Raw genomic sequence first — 9,163 nt, forward strand, 5'->3', positions numbered from 1 at the left:
ACATAGATAACATACAGTACATTACATTCTATACCATAGATAACATACAGTACATTACATTCTATACCATAGATAACATACAGTACATTACATTCTATACCATAGATAACATACAGTACATTACATTATATACCATAGATAACATACAGTACATTACATTATATACCAAAGATAACATACAGTACCTTACATTATATACCATAGATAACATACAGTACATTACATTCTAAACCATAGATAACATACAGTACATTACATTCTATACCATAGATAACATACAGTACAGTACATTCTATACCATAGATAACATACAGTACAGTACATTCTATACCATAGATAACATACAGTACATTACATTCTATACCATAGATAACATACAGTACATTACATTCTATACCATAGATAACATACAGTACATTACATTATATACCATAGATAACATACAGTACATTACATTATATACCAAAGATAACATACAGTACCTTACATTATATACCATAGATAACATACAGTACATTACATTATATACCATAGATAACATACAGTACATTACGTTCTATACCATAGATAACATACAGTACCATAGATTACATTACATTCTATACCATAGATAACATACAGTACATTACATTCTATACCATAGATAACATACAGTACATTACATTCTATACCATAGATAACATACAGTACATTACATTCTATACCATAGATACAACATTATATACAGATAACATACAGTACATTACATTATATACCATAGATAACATACAGTACATTACATTCTATACCATAGATAACATACAGTACATTACATTATATACCATAGATAACATACAGTACATTACATTCTAAACCATAGATAACATACAGTACATTACATTCTATACCATAGATAACATACAGTTACATTCTATACCATAGATAACATACAGTACATTACATTATATACCATAGATAACATACAGTACATTACATTATATACCAAAGATAACATACAGTACCTTACATTATATACCATAGATACATTACATTACATTCTAAACCATAGATAACATACAGTACATTACATTCTATACCATAGATAACATACAGTACAGTACATTCTATACCATAGATAACATACAGTACATTACATTCTATACCATAGATAACATACAGTACATTACATTCTATACCATAGATAACATACATACATTACATTCTATACCATAGATAACATACAGTACATTACATTATATACCATAGATAACATACAGTACATTACATTATATACCAAAGATAACATACAGTACATTACATTATATACCATAGATAACATACAGTACATTACATTATATACCATAGATAACATACAGTACAGTACATATACATATACATTACATTACATTCTATACCATAGATAACATACAGTACATTACATTATATACCATAGATAACATACAGTACATTACATTATATACCATAGATAACATACAGTACATTACATTCTATACCATAGATAACATACAGTACATTACATTCTATACCATAGATAACATACAGTACATTACATTCTATACCATAGATAACATACAGTACATTACATTCTATACCATAGATAACATACAGTACATTACATTATATACCATAGATAACATACAGTACATTACATTATTACCAAAGATAACATACATAGATATACCATAGAACATACAGTACATTACATTCTAAACCATAGATAACATACAGTACATTACATTCTATACCATAGATAACATACAGTACAGTACATTCTATACCATAGATAACATACAGTACAGTACATTCTATACCATAGATAACATACAGTACATTACATTCTATACCATAGATAACATACAGTACATTACATTCTATACCATAGATAACATACAGTACATTACATTATATACCATAGATAACATACAGTACATTACATTATATACCAAAGATAACATACAGTACCTTACATTATATACCATAGATAACATACAGTACAGTACATTATATACCATAGATAACATACAGTACAGTACATTATATTCTATACCATAGATAACATACATTACATTCTATACCATAGATAACATACAGTACATTACATTATATACCATAGATAACATACAGTACATTACATTTTATACCATAGATAACATACATTACATTCTATACCATAGATAACATACAGTACATTACATTATATACCATAGATAACATACAGTACATTACATTATATACCATAGATAACATACAGTACAGTACATTCTATACCATAGATAACATACAGTACATTACATTCTATACCATAGATAACATACAGTACATTACATTTTATACCATAGATAACATACATTACATTCTATACCATAGATAACATACAGTACATTACATTCTATACCATAGATAACATACAGTACATTACATTATATACCATAGATAACATACAGTACATTACATTATATACCATAGATAACATACAGTACATTACATTATATAACATAGATAACATACAGTACATTACATTCTATACCATAGATAACATACAGTACATTACATTCTATACCATAGATAACATACAGTACATTACATTCTATACCATAGATAACATACAGTACATTACATTATATACCATAGATAACATACAGTACATTACATTATATACCATAGATAACATACAGTACATTACATTATATACCATAGATAACATACAGTACATTACATTATATACCATAGATAACATACAGTACATTACATTATATACCATAGATATACATAACTATACCATAGATAACATACAGTACATTACATTATATAACATAGATAACATACAGTACATTACATTCTATACCATAGATAACATACAGTACATTACATTATATAACATAGATAACATACAGTACATTACATTCTATACCATAGATAACATACAGTACATTACATTCTATACCATAGATAACATACAGTACAGTACATTCTATACCATAGATAACATACAGTACATTACATTCTATACCATAGATAACATACAGTACATTACATTCTATACCATAGATAACATACAGTACATTACATTATATACCATAGATAACATACAGTACATTACATTATATACCAAAGATAACATACAGTACCTTACATTATATACCATAGATAACATACAGTACAGTACATTATATACCATAGATAACATACAGTACAGTACATTATATTCTATACCATAGATAACATACATTACATTCTATACCATAGATAACATACAGTACATTACATTATATACCATAGATAACATACAGTACATTACATTTTATACCATAGATAACATACATACATTCTATAGATAACATACAGTACATTACATTATATACCATAGATAACATACAGTACATTACATTATATACCATAGATAACATACAGTACAGTACATTCTATACCATAGATAACATACAGTACATTACATTCTATACCATAGATAACATACAGTACATTACATTTTATACCATAGATAACATACATTACATTCTATACCATAGATAACATACAGTACATTACATTATATACCATAGATAACATACAGTACATTACATTTTATACCATAGATAACATACATTACATTCTATACCATAGATAACATACAGTACATTACATTATATACCATAGATAACATACAGTACATTACATTATATACCATAGATAACATACAGTACATTACATTCTATACCATAGATAACATACAGTACATTACATTATATACCATAGATAACATACAGTACATTACATTTTATACCATAGATTACATTACATTCTATACCATAGATAACATACTGTACATTACATTATATACATAGATAACATACATTACATTATATACCATAGATAACATACAGTACATTACATTATATACCATAGATAACATACAGTACATTACATTCTATACCATAGATAACATACAGTACATTACATTTTATACCATAGATAACATACAGTACATTACATTATATACCATAGATAACATACAGTACATTACATTCTATACCATAGATAACATACAGTACATTACATTATATACCATAGATAACAGTACATTACATTCTATACCATAGATAACATACAGTACATTACATTATATACCATAGATAACATACAGTACATTACATTATATACCAAAGATAACATACAGTACATACATTCTATACCATAGATAACATACAGTACATTCTATACCATAGATAACATACAGTACATTACATTTATACCATACCATACAGATAACTATACATAGATAACATACATTACATTCTATACCATAGATAACATACAGTACATTACATTATATACCATAGATAACATACAGTACATTACATTATATACCATAGATAACATACAGTACAGTACATTACATTATATACCAAAGATAACATACAGTACATTACATTATATACCATAGATAACATACAGTACAGTACATTCTATACCATAGATAACATACAGTACATTACATTCTATACCATAGATAACATACAGTACATTACATTTTATACCATAGATAACATACATTACATTCTATACCATAGATAACATACAGTACATTACATTATATACCATAGATAACATACAGTACATTACATTTTATACCATAGATAACATACATTACATTCTATACCATAGATAACATACAGTACATTACATTATATACCATAGATAACATACAGTACATTACATTATATACCATAGATAACATACAGTACAGTACATTCTATACCATAGATAACATACAGTACATTACATTCTATACCATAGATAACATACAGTACATTACATTTTATACCATAGATAACATACATTACATTCTATACCATAGATAACATACTGTACATTACATTATATACCATAGATAACATACATTACATTATATACCATAGATAACATACAGTACATTACATTATATACCATAGATAACATACAGTACATTACATTCTATACCATAGATAACATACAGTACATTACATTTTATACCATAGATAACATACAGTACATTACATTATATACCATAGATAACATACAGTACATTACATTCTATACCATAGATAACATACAGTACATTACATTTTATACCATAGATAACATACATTACATTCTATACCATAGATAACATACAGTACATTACATTATATACCATAGATAACATACAGTACATTACATTATATACCAAAGATAACATACAGTACATTACATTCTATACCATAGATAACATACAGTACAGTACATTATATACCATAGATAACATACAGTACAGTACATTATATTCTATACCATAGATAACATACATTACATTCTATACCATAGATAACATACAGTACATTACATTTTATACCATAGATAACATACAGTACAGTACATTATATTCTATACCATAGATAACATACATTACATTCTATACCATAGATAACATACAGTACATTACATTATATACCATAGATAACATACAGTACATTACATTTTATACCATAGATAACATACATTACATTATATACCATAGATAACATACAGTACATTACATTATATACCATAGATAACATACAGTACATTACATTTTATACCATAGATAACATACAGTACATTACATTTATACCATAGATAACATACAGTACATTACATTATATACCATAGATAACATACAGTACATTACATTTTATACCATAGATAACATACATTACATTTTATACCATAGATAACATACATTACATTATATACCATAGATAACATACAGTACATTACATTTTATATACCATAGATAACATACAGTACATTACATTCTATACCATAGATAACATACAGTACATTACATTATATACATAGATAACATACAGTACATTACATTCTAACCATAGATAACATACAGTACATTACATTCTATACCATAGATAACATACAGTACATTACATTCTATACCATAGATAACATACAGTACATTACATTCTATACCATAGATAACATACAGTACATTACATTTTATACCATAGATAACATACAGTACATTACATTATATACCATAGATAACATACAGTACATTACATTATATACCAAGATAACATACAGTACATTACATTATATACCATAGATAACATACAGTACATTACATTATATACCATAGATAACATACAGTACATTATATTCTATACCATAGATAACATACATTACATTCTATACCATAGATAACATACAGTACATTACATTATATACCATAGATAACATACAGTACATTACATTTTATACCATAGATAACATACATTAATTCTATACCATAGATAACATACAGTACATTACATTATATACCATAGATAACATACAGTACATTACATTATATACCATAGATAACATACATACATTACATTCTATACCATAGATAACATACAGTACATTACATTCTATACCATAGATAACATACAGTACATTACATTTTATACCATAGATAACATACATTACATTCTATACCATAGATAACATACAGTACATTACATTATATACCATAGATAACATACAGTACATTACATTTATACCATAGATAACATACATTACATTCTATACCATAGATAACATACAGTACATTACATTATATACCATAGATAACATACAGTACATTACATTATATACCATAGATAACATACAGTACAGTACATTCTATACCATAGATAACATACAGTACATTACATTCTATACCATAGATAACATACAGTACATTACATTTTATACCATAGATAACATACATTACATTCTATACCATAGATAACATACTGTACATTACATTATATACCATAGATAACATACATTACATTATATACCATAGATAACATACAGTACATTACATTATATACCATAGATAACATACAGTACATTACATTCTATACCATAGATAACATACAGTACATTACATTTTATACCATAGATAACATACAGTACATTACATTATATACCATAGATAACATACAGTACATTACATTTTATACCATAGATAACATACATTACATTCTATACCATAGATAACATACAGTACATTACATTATATACCATAGATAACATACAGTACATTACATTATATACCAAAGATAACATACAGTACATTACATTCTATACCATAGATAACATACAGTACAGTACATTATATACCATAGATAACATACAGTACAGTACATTATATACCATAGATAACATACAGTACAGTACATTATATTCTATACCATAGATAACATACATTACATTCTATACCATAGATAACATACAGTACATTACATTATATACCATAGATAACATACAGTACATTACATTTTATACCATAGATAACATACATTACATTCTATACAGATAACATACATTACATTATATACCATAGATAACATACAGTACATTACATTATATACCATAGATAACATACAGTACAGTACATTCTATACCATAGATAACATACAGTACATTACATTCTATACCATAGATAACATACATACATTACATTATTCTATACCATAGATAACATACAGTACATTACATTATATACCATAGATAACATACAGTACATTACATTTTATACCATAGATAACATACATTACATTCTATACCATAGATAACATACAGTACATTACATTATATACCATAGATAACATACAGTACATTACATTATATACAGTAACATTATACATTCTATACCATAGATAACATACAGTACATTACATTCTATACCATAGATAACATACAGTACATTACATTTTTACCATAGATAACATACAGTACATTACATTATATACCATAGATAACATACAGTACATTACATTTTATACCATAGATAACATACATTACATTATATACCATAGATAACATACAGTACATTACATTATATACCATAGATAACATACAGTACATTACATTCTATACCATAGATAACATACAGTACATTACATTTTATACCATAGATAACATACCGTACATTACATTATATACCATAGATAACATACAGTACATTACATTCTATACCATAGATAACATACAGTACATTACATTTTATACCATAGATAACATACATTACATTCTATACCATAGATAACATACAGTACATTACATTATATACCATAGATAACATACAGTACATTACATTATATACCAAAGATAACATACAGTACATTACATTCTATACCATAGATAACATACAGTACAGTACATTATATACCATAGATAACATACAGTACAGTACATTATATTCTATACCATAGATAACATACATTACATTCTATACCATAGATAACATACAGTACATTACATTTTATAATAGATAACATACAGTACATTACATTTTATACCATAGATAACATACATTACATTATATACCATAGATAACATACAGTACATTACATTATACACCATAGATAACATACAGTACATTACATTTTATACCATAGATAACATACATTACATTTTATACCATAGATAACATACAGTACATTACATTATATACCATAGATAACATACAGTACATTACATTTTATACCATAGATAACATACATTACATTTTATACCATAGATAACATACATTACATTATATACCATAGATAACATACAGTACATTATATTCTATACCATAGATAACATACATTACATTCTATACCATAGATAACATACAGTACATTACATTATATACCATAGATAACATACAGTACATTACATTCTATACCATAGATAACATACAGTACATTACATTTTATACCATAGATAACATACATTACATTATATACCATAGATAACATACAGTACATTACATTATATACCATAGATAACATACAGTACATTACATTATACACCATAGATAACATACAGTACATTACATTATATAACAGATCATTATATAACATAGATAATACTGCATTACATTGCAGTACATTACATGATATAACATGTGTAACATAATGTCAGAGCATTTATAATATTAAATAGAATTTTATAAAATGTTCCCATTTTCCATTTTTTCCATTTCAGTCATTTATCAGACGCTCTTATCCAGAGAGACTTACATCAGTGCATTCATATGAAGATAGCTAGGTGACAAAACAACCAACATTTTCCCTCTACAAAGTAGCCAGTGGGAGCAGGAAAAGACAAGTGCATTAGCTGAGAAGGCAGATTG

This window comes from Oncorhynchus keta, unplaced genomic scaffold (genome assembly GCF_023373465.1).
Source record: "Oncorhynchus keta strain PuntledgeMale-10-30-2019 unplaced genomic scaffold, Oket_V2 Un_scaffold_2232_pilon_pilon, whole genome shotgun sequence".
NCBI lineage: Eukaryota > Metazoa > Chordata > Actinopteri > Salmoniformes > Salmonidae > Oncorhynchus > Oncorhynchus keta.